This window comes from Callithrix jacchus, chromosome 19 (genome assembly GCF_049354715.1).
Source record: "Callithrix jacchus isolate 240 chromosome 19, calJac240_pri, whole genome shotgun sequence".
NCBI classification, from domain to species: Eukaryota; Metazoa; Chordata; class Mammalia; order Primates; family Cebidae; genus Callithrix; species Callithrix jacchus.
In genome coordinates, this window is record NC_133520.1 from 22890525 (window position 1) to 22903577 (window position 13053).

A 13053-nucleotide genomic window follows, 5' to 3' on the forward strand; every position below is an offset into this window, starting at 1 on the left:
GGAGACCCTCTCTCCTGATTATCCAGCAATCCAGTCTCTGGCTCCTGGGCTCCTGAGCTCCTGAGTATTCTGCACACTTTGCCTTTTTTATCAGCACAGTGAAAGGCAATTACCCTCACAGTACCTGATTAAACAAAGTATTTTTAGGTTGGAGTGATTATTTAATGGGTTCCCTAAGGAAGATTCACATTTCTCAATCTATTTTCTTTTCAAAAGAGGGAAACTAGCATTTTATGTTTTAGTATTCACATTCTGCTTTTCTCTCTTTTCTTAAAAAAAAAAAATTCAAGTCCTATCTCGGAAGCAGCTAAAATTTGAGAATTTAAAAATTAAAACCAACCTTGCATAGAAACTCAGGGTGCTCTGTGAGCGAAGAGAGAGGCACTGCCCTCTCCCTCTCCTGGTGAGTTGCCCTCCTCCTGCCTCTTCTGGAAGTGCTCTTGGCCACCAACAGTTGCCCTAGGCAGTACTGGGCTCACATTTCAGACCACACTTCCACAGGCGGTGCCTGCTTCCATCTATAAAAGATGCACTATGTGTATAGTAATGCTTCAGCCAATGAATTCTGCATTGTTCGTTCTCTCTTGATACACAGGAGGTGGAGAGAGGTTCCTTCAGTGTCCCAAAGTGCTAAGGTGAAGCTGCTATAGAACTAATTTGCTTGGAACTTTGCCTTGGGGTAAACCCAAGTACCGCTTTTAGGAATGAAATCTAATGGTGGCCTTGTCACTGATGGGTACATAGTATGTACTCAAACTGTTTAACTAAAAGCCTGGGAGGTGCATTATCCTTTGACCTTCAGAAACCAGAGTCTTCTCTCTGTTAAGATCTGAATGTTGGGAATCATTCACCTCTGACCTGTTGGGCTGCTTTTATTACACACTAGTATACCCAGGTGCTTTAGGGTTTCACATTTCCCAAAGTGGTGTCATTTCCTTTCCCTTAAATCCTGTGTTTTGCCTCCTCAAAGATTGGCAGTTGCTTTTTTAAGGCATAGTGTTTCACCATTTCTTCAGGCCGGGCCTTCCAAATTGAGTCTCATTTCGGGCCAGTGGGGTTTCAGGAGATCTGGTACAGTGCTTAGCAGCACCCCACTCGCCTCCCAACTCGCTTCTGCCATTCAGTCTCAGCATGGAAGGTTAGACAGCAGCTTCCCACTGGCATGTGCCAAATATGCCCATTTATGTGGTTTAAGAGGTCAGTGTATTCTCATTTTACTGTTCTCCAGGGTAGGTCATCTCGGCTCTAAGATTTATTTTGGAGACTTCAAAGGTAAAGAAAATGTAGCCTGTCAACATCTTCCTCAGTGAATTGGCCCTTGTGTGAAAAATGTTGCCCACTGGCCTAGGAAACAGTGTTGGTAATAGGGTCAGCTGGTGTGTGTCCTGTGGGCCATGTGGACTCAATGTCACCCACATTGAGCTGTGCCATTCCGTACAGCTTTGCTTCTGATCAGTGACCTCATTCTATAGCAGAGTTCAGCATCGGGCTTGTGCTCATGAATTAACTGGTTTTGCCACATGCCCCATCACCAAGAAATGACCTAAATGAAGAGTAGAATGACTCTCGATGTTGCCAGTTGTGAGAGCGTTCTGAAGAGATAGGCTTTGATCTTACAGGATGCAGTAGAGGCTTTCAATCAGAGGCCGACCGGGTGTCTCCCCCCAGCCAAAGCACATGGGTCTGGGAACCAGTGGGTAAAGTGGGAGTACTTCCTCTTGCTGTTACCACACCTGATACTCCATTCACAGGGCTTGTGTTTGGAGGTCTTAGTCCCTAAGACATGCCTCTAGGGTTAACAAATTGGAAGATGAGGCTACCACTTGGCTATTTTGGGCTCCTTGTACCACTGAATTAATGTGCAGAGAAGGGGAGTGACCCTATCGGTAGGAGTGACAGATCCTGATTAGCAAGGTGAAAATGGGATGCTGCACGGGGAGGCGAGCAGGACTACGTCTAGAGCCCACGAGAGTCTCAGGAGGGCTGAGTGCTACCGTGTCCAGTGGTAAAGGCAAGGGGAAGCCCAGCAACCAAAAATGCTGCAACTCCAAAAAGTGACAGCACTATGGAAAGTTCAGACCCTTCAGGAATTAAGCCTTGGGTCACTTTAATCAACTGAAGTTCTGGCTGAGGGCAAAGGAAATAAGGAACGGGCACTAGAAGGAAAGTCACAGATGTCAGCTATGGCTTCATGACCAATTACAGAACTAAAGCTCAAAGCACCCAGCTAGTGGGGCAGAGACACTGGAGGTTTTCTGGTTGGTTGATTGGGGTTTTTGTTTTTTAAGACAGTCTCACTCTGTCACCCAGGCCAGGTTGGAGCGCAGTGGCAGAATCTCAGCTCACTGCAACCTCCACCTCCCAAGGTCAAGGGATTCTCCCACCTCAGCCTCCCAAGTAGCTGGGATTACAAGCGCATACCACCACGCCCGGCTAATTTTTGTATTTTTAGTAGAGACAGTGATTGTTTCACCATGTTGGCCAGGCTGGTCTCAAACTCCTGGTCTTAAGTGAATCACCTGCCTTGGCCTCTCAAAGTGCTGGGATTACAGGCATGAGCCAGTCCACCCAGTGGAGACACTGCGGTTTTAAGCCACAGAGCAAGTCCAACCTGAGTGTAGGGTTTCTGATGATGAGTTACAATGGCTATACATACACTCAAGTTCTTAGGTACAGGGCACCTATAAATGCCTCTGTCGCATTTATACCCCTAAGGTCTTACCCTTTAGTTCAGTGGATTCCAGCTTCAGAGGATGCTCTCGGTCCTTTCCAGAGATGAAGGAAGGCAGGGGTCAGGGCCCGCAGGAGGGAATCCCTGTATTCTTGGGGTTGTCTGAGCCAGGGCTCACTCATGACTATGGTGCTTTCAACCAAACCTCTTTCTCATGAACTCTGTAAAAGGAACAGTCAAGCCATTCTGAATCCCCCAGATCTCAGAGCTGTCAGAGTTGTCTTGAGTGTGCGCGCTGATTCCTCTAAAGTACCTCGTGTGGTTCCTTACCTATAATGAGTACTCCATAATCTTAGCCATTATTGCTAAAATCCCAAAGGGTGATTTTGCTCAAGTCTGAATCCAAAAAAGGAAGCTCCAGGTAAGAGGAGAAAGTAGAGAACAGGACACAGAAACCATCCTGTGAAACCAGTATGACACTGGCCTTCCCTCTCATTGTGGCCTCATCCTCCATGTTCCTCCCTGTGTGTCCAGCCTCTCCAGCACTTACCCCCAGGCCCAGCCCCACTTCAGGCAGGCCTGCTAGGGCTCAGAATAGCCCAGCTGCTGTCTCAGCAGATGGCCAGGCTAATTTTAGCGATGTGGTACTCACCCAGGGACCAGGCTGGGCTTTTTAGATTTGAATAAGACAGTGTGCAACTTTGGTTTAGAGCCAATAACAAAGCTTTGAGTTGTTGTGATCTCCGCGTCTGCCTAGCACTTTACAAGATTCCAGAAATAACAATTTTAAAGGATTTTGTTTCTGTGAACCAACAAGAACCCAAGCTATGGAGCCGGCAGGCAGTCAAGCCAGCAGGGTGTTGATGGAGGATGGTAAGAAGCAGATGGTGGCACCAGCTCCTACCTCTTCTCCCTGATAATAGGCCGGTGGCAGGGCCTCAGTATCTTGGGCGCACTTTGCCCTCACTGCTCTCCTGGCCAAAGTGAAAGAAGGTAGCAGCCAACTCAGCCTCCTCGAACCACGTAGAGGTGGTAGGCTGCATCTTCATGCTGTGGAATGATTGTGGTCAGGAAGAAATTAACCAGACTCCAGCAAGAACCTACTTTGGCATTTTCGTGTGCAGTTCCTCGTGACAACCCAATGTGAAGTAGGCAGATGTGGAAACAGGCTCAGAGAGGTAAGAGGTCCCAGCAGAGATGGAGATTTTGCCGGGTTAAGAACGTGTCTTCTGTTGCGACATTTCTTCCTCATTATTCTCCATTTGTGAAGACTGCCTTTTATCCCAGTTCTCCCAGAGAGGTCAGAGACAACACAGAGTGACTTGGAAAGCCACATTCCAGCCTGCCTTCGCCTTTCCACAATTAATGACTACTGGCAGAAAGAAGCAAGTTGACCAGAGAATATGGGAGAATGAGGAGACCAGACTAGTCATACTTCCTAAACTGGGTCTGTCAACTCTTCGGGTGGCCTTTGAGGAATCTATTTGTGTCAGTTGTGCTGCTTTCAGCTACCAAAAAAAAAAAAAAGGAAAGCCCAAATAACAGCATAAACAGTAAGGACACATCACCCGCTTTTTAAGAAGTGGGAGCCGGCACTGTGGCTCTTACCTGTAATCCCAACACTTTGGGAGGCGAAGCAGAAGGATTGCCAAAGGCCAGGAGTTTACCAGCCCAGCAACATAATGAGACCCTATTGCTACAAAAATAGGGCACAGTGGCTTGTGCCTGTAGTCCCAGCTGCTAGGGAGGCTGTGGTGAGAGGATCACCATCACTTGAGCCCGGGAGTTCCAGCCTGCAGTGAGCTTTGATGACACCGCTGCACCAGTCTGGGTGACCATGAAACCTGACTCTTAAAAAAAGACAAATCCAGGTGCGGTGGCTCACACCTATAATCCCAGAACTCTGGGAAGCCGAGGTGGGGGATCACCTGCGGTCAGGAGTTCAAGACCAGCCTTACTAACATGGTGAAACCCCATGTCTGCTAAAAATACAAGAATTTAGCCAGGTGTGGTAGTACATGCCTGTACTGCCAGCTACTTGGGAGGCTGAGGTGGGAGAATCACTTGAACCGGGGAGGCAGAGGTTGCAGTAAGCCTAGATGGTGCCACTGGGCTCCAGCCTCAGTGAGGTGATAGACTAAGACTGTCTCAAAGTTTTTTTTTTTTAAATAAAAATAACAAAAATGGGATGTTTGCAGGGTTGGTTAATACTGCTTCTCTATGTTTCTCTTGGTTTTCTTTTCATGGTTGCAAGATGGCAAATGGACACCTAGCAACACCATCCAGAGTCAGGAGAGTTACCCCCTCATCCTTTTACCAGAGAGAAAAACTTCTCCATTGTTCCCAGTAGCCTAATCTCATTGCCTAGTGGTTGGGGCACATGCCCGTGCCCCACAGCTGCAGCAAGGCTGGACATAGACTATCAGGCACAGGTGCAGGTTGTCAGCAAGGGCAAAGGGACTGAAGAATGCCTGGGAGCATGTCATGCCCTGGAAATTGTGCACAGAAGCTGAGACACAGGCACTCTTGTGGGTAGTGGGACCATACGCCAATCAGATTCTCAGCAGCCCATGAGCTTAAGGTCTTTAGAAGTGCAGTTGCAGGCCGAGTGCGGTGGCTCAAGCCTGTAATCCCAAGCACTTTGGACGGCTGAGGCGGGCAGATCACAAGGTCAAAAGTTCAAGACCAGCCTGGCCAACATGGTGAAACCCCATCCCTCCTAAAAATACAAAAATTAGCCGGGCGTGGTGGCAAGTGCCTGTAATCCCAGCTACTCAGGAAGCTGAGGCAGGAGAATCATTTAAACGTGGGAGGCAGCGGTTGCAGTGAGCCAAGGTCATGCCACTGCACTCCAGCCTGGGCAACAAAGCAAGACTCTGTCTCAAAAAAGAAATGAAAAAAGCAGAGCTGCAGTTACACATCATCACTAAGGCTCCCTCAGTTGCTTAACGTTCTTTGACTTCGTGAAGAAAGATGGAAACCATCACAGAAATAGAAACAGTTGCCCAGAATAGTTAAATGGTGGTAGGTAGTGCTCATCTCACAGGCTCATTCGATGACACTGCGGAGGTCACTGTCTAACAACTGAAGTCTTCTTTTCCTCCTTAGCTTGTCTTTTTGCTGTGAACTTGTGTTTTTACCCATGGGATGGTCCTGCTTTCCTTGTCTGGGGCCACAATCCTTTGCCTGAGCAGTTACTAGATTCCAGTTATGCTGGTGGCAAGTCCATTCCCTCTTAGGATGGGCAGCCATAGTGGTAGCGCCCAGGACAGCAGGACCAGCCCCAACAGCCTGTGATGACCTCTGAGATCTCTGGGGCAGGGTTAGCAACTCCCTAAGGACGAACACAGTGAACCTCAGTGTGGTCTTCTCGGATCTCCCGCAATCGTGGCTCGCTGCATTGGTCACCGGTGCCAGGCCCTGGCTTGTGACAGCACTGGGGAAATGCATGACACCTCTGCTAAACTAATGGACACTCAGGAAAACACGTCTCATCTCCCTTACGTTGAACAAACACAACTTGTGATCAAACCATTTACTTTTCTCCCACTGGCCCTTTAAATTTGTTCAGAGGGGACACCTTCCCCTACCACTGGAAGAAAATTCTGCAGGCCTTTCCTTCTGGGACAGTTTCCCCTGGTCACTCTCAGATTCACAGTTCCAGCTCAATAATTGGAATGTCTAGTCCATGATAACAATCAAATCTCTGAACTTGATTTAGCATTAACATTTTTCCCTCCCTGGGCTGGAGACCTGCAGTGGGAAAGGGAAGTAGGTGCTTTCTCCTCCATTTCTCAGCCTCTCCTCTTCCCATCCTGCTTTCTAGGCAGTTTCAGGGAAGGTGAAGGGAGGGAGCTTCTGGGGGATAGGAAAGGACTTCTCTGCACTGGCACCGGTTAATCTCGCTCTGGCAGGCATGTGGCGCTGGCTCTTCCTTAGGGTACATTTACCAGCTTTTCAGGGGATCCCTGCTGGCCCCCTGAGAAGGCACTCCCTTAAACCAGGCAGGCGCCTGCTGCGGTAGCCCCCTGTGCAGTTCTTAGTGGTCAGGCACTTACTCCAGCTCCCTGCTGCTGGGCTCCCCACTGGACACCCACACCTGGTCTACAGGACTCACACATCCTGATCTTGACTATCTCTGGGAGGTTGGCCAGTCCCCACACAGCTTTGCAGTTGCTCCCTGAAAAGCAGTTAGTTTTGTGTCTCCAAGAGGAGGGGGCTGACCCTGGACCACCACACCCCCAGCTGAGGGGTTACCAATAAACTCCAAGGAGACAAGTCAGTCCCTTCCCCTCAGTTGGGGAGAGCATGGGCTCTTGGCCTAGGATAGCTTTCTTAGGAAATGCTCCCTCCCTCTCCACACTCTGACCACTTTGTATCCCTAACCTAGCTGAAGCTTCCAGAAATCATGCAGCTCTTCACAGACCATTTCCTTTTCACATACTTTATCTTGAAATCCCCATTAAAACTTCAATTTTTTTTTCTTTTTTCCGGGGGGGACAGGGTCTTTCTCTGTTGCCCAGGCTGGAGTGCAGTGGTACCATCTTGGCTCATTGCAACCTCAACTTCCGGGACTCAAGTGAGCCTCCTGCCTCAGCCTCCCCAGTAGCTGTAGAGGTGCATGCCACCACACCTGACTAATTTTAATTTTTATTGTTTGTAGACATGGGGTCTCACTATGTTGACCAGGCTGGTTTTGAACTCCTGGGTCCAAGCAGTCCTTCTCAGCCTCCCAAAGTTCTGAGATTACAGGCATGAGCCACTATGCCCGGCCGCAACTTTGATTTTAACATTCTGTTACACATTTTAAAATTTCATCCTCACACCAACAGTATGAGGGATATTATGATTCAGTCTACATATGGGAAACTGAAGCACAGTGGGACTAGCCTGCCAAGGTCACATAGCTAGCAGGTGACTGTTTAGATAGGCCTTTCCTTGCCTGACCCCTGCTTAGTGAGTGGACCAAGTGACAACTCCCTTCACCTAACCCAAAAGCAGCAAGCGATACGCCAGCAATTTGTACAAAGAAAAAATTGTTGCACCTCTAGGGACCCTTTGCAGGGATGATAGAAATGTGCTTGTCGACTATGATGTCAAATCCATTGGGTCACACATGTTAGATAGCTTATTGAAGATAAATTACACCTTAATAAATAAAAGTTGGCCGGGCGCGGTGGCTCACGCCTGTAATCCCAGCACTTTGGGAGGCCAAGACAGATGGATCACGAGGTCAAGAGATTGAGACCATCCTGGTCAACATGGTGAAATCCCGTCTCTACTAAAAATACAAAAAATTAGCTGGGCATGGTGGCGCGTGCCTGTAATCCCAGCTACTCGGGAGGCTGAGGCAGGAGAATTGCCTGAACCCAGGAGGCGGAGGTTGCGGTGAGCCAAGATCGTGCCATTGCACTCCAGCCCGGGTAACAAGAGCGAAACTCTGTCTCAAAATAAATAAATAAATAAAAGTTGATTTTAAATGCCATTTAAGAAAAAAGTAGCTCCTGCCTCTCAGTGGTAAAAATTAGAGCTAAGCTGTCATATGTGGACCAAGTTAGATTCTGCACAGTGAGTTGAGTCGTCAAAGGGAAGAAGGGAGTGAGCAGCTCTCCAGAGGCCTTGCCCCTCCCACCTCAGGAGAGAGAAGATGGCGACTTTCTGCTTCCACTTCCTGTGTCCCACAGACCTGATCCTCCCTTTCTTTCCTTTGGATACTCAGAGACTTCGTCACTTTCTTGTAAAGCTTCCTCTTTACTTGAGTCAGTCCAGCTGGGGGTTCTTCTCTATCCATGAGCCTTGACAGTGTGTGCAGCACACGGGGTATGGGAGGGGTCTCACTGCCCAGGCCAGTCTCTCCTGGACTCACGGGATCCTCCCACCTCAGCCTTCCGAGGTGCTGTGAGCCATCACGCCCAGCCTTCGTTCCATTTTATTATTTATTATTTTTATTGATACAGAGTCTTGCTCTGTTGCCCAGGCTGGAGTGCAGTGGCACAATCTTGGCTTGCTACAACGTCTGCTTCCCAGGTTCAGGCAATTCTCCTGCCTCAGCCTCCTAAGTAGCTGGGACTACAGGCACACACCACCACGCCTGGCTAGTTTTTATATTTTTAGTAGAGACAGGGTTTCACCATGTTGGCCAGGCTGGTCTCAAACTCCTGACCTCAGGTGATCCGCCTGCTTCGGCCTCCCAAAGTGCGGGCATGAGCCACTGCGCCCGGACTCCCCGCCCGCCCGCCCCATTCTATTTTAAACCTTTCAACTACTGCACTTGCTTGTCACACTATGCATACATATATTAATTTGATAAAATCTGGAGATTTAGGCCAGGCGCCCTGGCTTACGCCTGTAATGCCAGCAGGAGTTCAAGACTAGCCTGGCCAACATGGTGAAACCCCATCTCCACTAAAAAAAAAAATACAAAAATTAGCAGGGCATGGTGGCGTACACTTGTAGTCCCATCTGGAAGCTGAAGCAGGAGAACTGCTTGAACCCAGAAGGCAGAGGTTGCAGTTAGCCAAGATCACACTACTGCACACCAGCCTGAGCAACTGAACGAGACTTCATCTCAAAAAAAACAAAAACAAAAACAAAAAAACGGAAGATTTCAAATTTGTTCAATCAGATTTTTATTTATTTATTTATTCATTTATTTATTGTAAAGACGGGCTTTCACTGTGTTGGCCAGGATAGTCTCCATCTCCTGAACTCATGATCCACCCACCTCGGCCTCCCAAAGTACTGGAACTACAGATTTGAACCACTGCATCTGGCTAGGTTTATTTTTTTTAATCTGTATTATAGGCCAGACATGGTGGCTCTCACCTGTAATCCTAGCATTTTGGGAAGCTGATATGGGAGGTTCACTTGAACCCAGGAGGTCAAGACCAGCCTGGGGAACACAGTGAGACTCCTTCCCTACAAACAGTACAAAAGATAGCCGGGCATGTTGGTGCATGCCTGTAATCCCAGCTACTACAGAGGCTGAGGTGGGAGGATCACCTCAGCATGGAAGGTGGAGATTGCAGTGAGCCGAGATGGCACCACTGCACTCCAGCCTGGGCAACAGAGCAAGACCCTGTCTCAAAAAATAAAAAGAGAGGCTGGGCACGGTTGCACACACCTGTAATCCCAGCACTTTGGGAAGCCGAGGCAGGCAGATCACCTGAGGTTGGGAGTTTGAGACCAACATGACCAACATGGAGAAACCCCGTATCTACTGAAAATACAAAATTAGCCGGGCGTGGTGGTGGGCGCCTGTAATCCCAGCTACTCAGGAGGCTGAGGCAGGAGAATCACTTGAACCCGAGAGGCAGAGGCTGTGGTGAGCTGAGATCGCGCCATTGTACTCCAGCCTGGGCAACAAGGGCAAAACCCTGTCTCAAATAAATAAATAAGTAAAATAAAATAAAAATAGGCCAGGCATGGTGGCTCATGCCTATAATCCCAACACTTTGGGAGGCCAAGGTGGATGGATCACTTGAGGTCAGGAGTTCCAGACCAGCCTAGCAAACATGGTAAAACCTCATCTCTACTAAAAATACAAAAATTAGCTGGGTGTGGTGGCGTTGTGCCTGTAATCCCAGCTACTCGGGAGGCTGAGGCATGAGAATTGCTTGAACCAGGGAGGCGGAGGTTGCAGTGAGCCGAGATCATGCCACTGCACTTCAGCCTGGGCAACAGTGAGACCCTGTCTCAAAAAAAAAAAATTAAAATAAATCTGTATTATACAGTGTGATGCGATTTTGTGAGAAAAAAAAAAAAACACATGCATTTTAGAAAAAAAGGATTGAAAAGAAAACCCCAAAATGGAAACGTAGCAGTCTGTAGTGGTAAACATAAGAGTAATTTTTATCTTTGGGGTTTTTCACATTTTTCTCACAATAAGCCTGTACAAACATAATAAAAACCATCAACCTTTTAAATAGGATTGGAGGCTAGGCCAGTAACTCATGCCTGTAATCCCAGCACTTTGGGAGGCCAAGGCGGGTGGATTATGAGGTCAGGAGTTTGAGACCATCCTGGCCAACATGGTGTAACCCTGTCTCTACTAAAAAAAAAAAAATACAAAAAATAGCCAGGCGTGGCAGCGTGAACCTGTAATCCCAGCTACTCGAGAGGCTGAGGCAGGAGACTTGCTTGACCCGGGAGGCAGAGGTTGCAATGAACCAAGATCGCACCACTGCACTCCAGCGTGGGTGACAGAGGGAGACTCCGTCTCAAAAAAAAAAAATACGATCGGGAAGTCTCTATTTTCCTGTCACAGTCTCATTACCCCTGCTGTGCACCACAGATGAGCACTGGGCCTGCGTTCCCTAAGCCTCTTCACTTTCCCTTTGTTAACGGTGGGTGTTCTCAGCCCAGGACAAAAGGCACTGTGGCTGGGGACGTGGGGATGTGGGGGTGCCTTCTGCTGCTGCCTCCTCTCCACAGCAGGCGTCTCCTGGTTCCTCCTGCTCTATAGCACCGGCCACATCGAGGTTGCCAAGCTCGGTGCCAGTACTGGTTACCTCCCAGAAGCTCCTGGCCTTTACTCCCGGAACGCCCGCCTGAAAGACTGCTGCTGGCCTCAGATTCTAAGGAAACTTTCTTCCTCGGGCCTCACCCCCTGGTGGAGCATAATTACCCGCTGGAGAGAAACAAAGCTGCAGGCATTTTTCTGCTTGAATCACTTCCAAAGGGCTGATTGTCACTTCTGACTAAGATGCTGGGTTTTGTGGAGGAGAAGTTCCCCTTGGCCAAAGGTGGGGTCCGAGGCGAGGAAATCGGGAAACCTGCTGCTGATTGAAGATAAGGGAGCAGCGGCCCGTGGAGCAGGGCTCCCGGGGAGAGAACGCCGTACAAGTCAGGAACGTGCCCGTTTGCTGATTGCTAACAGCTGCCTGCTCCCCGTAACAACTAGCATGAAAACTCTGGAGTTGTAAAAGGGTCTGTTTATTTGCCTTTAACAGCAGCCATAAGGGGAAGCAGGGGACTCTGGCCCCATGCCACAGGCCTGGAGGGTCAGGGCCTCCCACAGAGGAGAGAAGGATACAGGATGGGCCTGAGCAGTGCAGAGTTCAGGGTGGAGTTCTCAGCACAACCCCACACCCTCAGTGAACCCCGAGAAGGCTTCTTTAGAACCCAGGACCTCGCCAAGTACAGTGGCTCAGGCTTTAATCCCAACGCTGGGAGGCTGCGGCAAGAAGACGGCTTGAGGCCAAGAATTTGAGACCAGCCTGGCAACCTAGGGAGACCCTGTCTCTACGAAAAATAAAAACGTAAAAAAAATTAGCCCGAGGCCAGGCTCAGTGACTCATGCTTGTAATCCTAGAACTTTGGGAGTCTGAGGCAGGTGAATCACTTGAGCTCAGGAGTTGGAGACCAGCCTGGGCAACCTGGGGAAACTCCGCCTCTACTAAAAATACCAAAAATTAGCTGAATGTGATAGTGTGCACCTGTAATCGCAGCTACTCGGGAGGCTGAAGCACGAGAATTGCTTGAACCTGGAAGGCAGAAGTTGCAGTGAGCTGAGATCGCATCACTGCACTCCAGCCTGGGCAACTGGGCAAGACTCCATCTCAAAAAAGAAAGAGAGAGAGAAAGAAGAGAGAGACAGAGATAAAGGAAGAAAGAAAGAAGAGAGAGAGAGAGAGAGAGAAATTAGCCATGCATGATGGCACAGGCTGTAGGTCCCGTGACTTAGGAGGCTAAGCCAGGAGAATTGCTTGAGCCCAGGAGGTCAAGTCTGCAGTGAGCCATGTTTGCACCACTACCCGGGTGACAGATTGAGATCCTGACTGATAAATATATAAGCCCCAGGACCTCATTCTTTCAGGTCCCATTGTGAAATGAACCCGCCTGGCTATGCTGTGCTCTGTCTTTTCCTTTCACCCTTGGGTGAAGTGGGGCCCGCAGCGGGTGAGCCCCGGGCTTGAGGATACAGAGGTTTCATTGCCCATGTGTGAGAGACCCACAGGTCGGCTCTGCTTCCCCAGGAGTGGGCTCATTGTTCCTCTTCCGCAGTGCCTTCACACCAGGAGCACTGTACTCTCCCGCCGAGAGGCCCCGGGAAGGGAGGCCCCCACCACCCCATCACACGCCATTTGGTCAGCACCCCCCAGTAACACTCGGACTTCTAAGGAAAGGGACGCGGTGCCTGAGCCTGACTGTTTTCTTCACAGCCCCTGCTTGTTCCAAAGGTGATCACAGGGATGGCAAGAAGTAAAACTGGCAGCATTTCCAGGCCGGGAAAAATGCCTGGGCCCTGTTTTTAAAAACACTCTGCTCCGTCGGTATTTTTCCCTAAGTGCTCAGCTGAGATCGCCTGAGCTTCAAGGGCGGGTCACCAAACACATCAGTTACTGTCTCCCTCCTTTGATCCATCAAAGCGCTGGATTGAG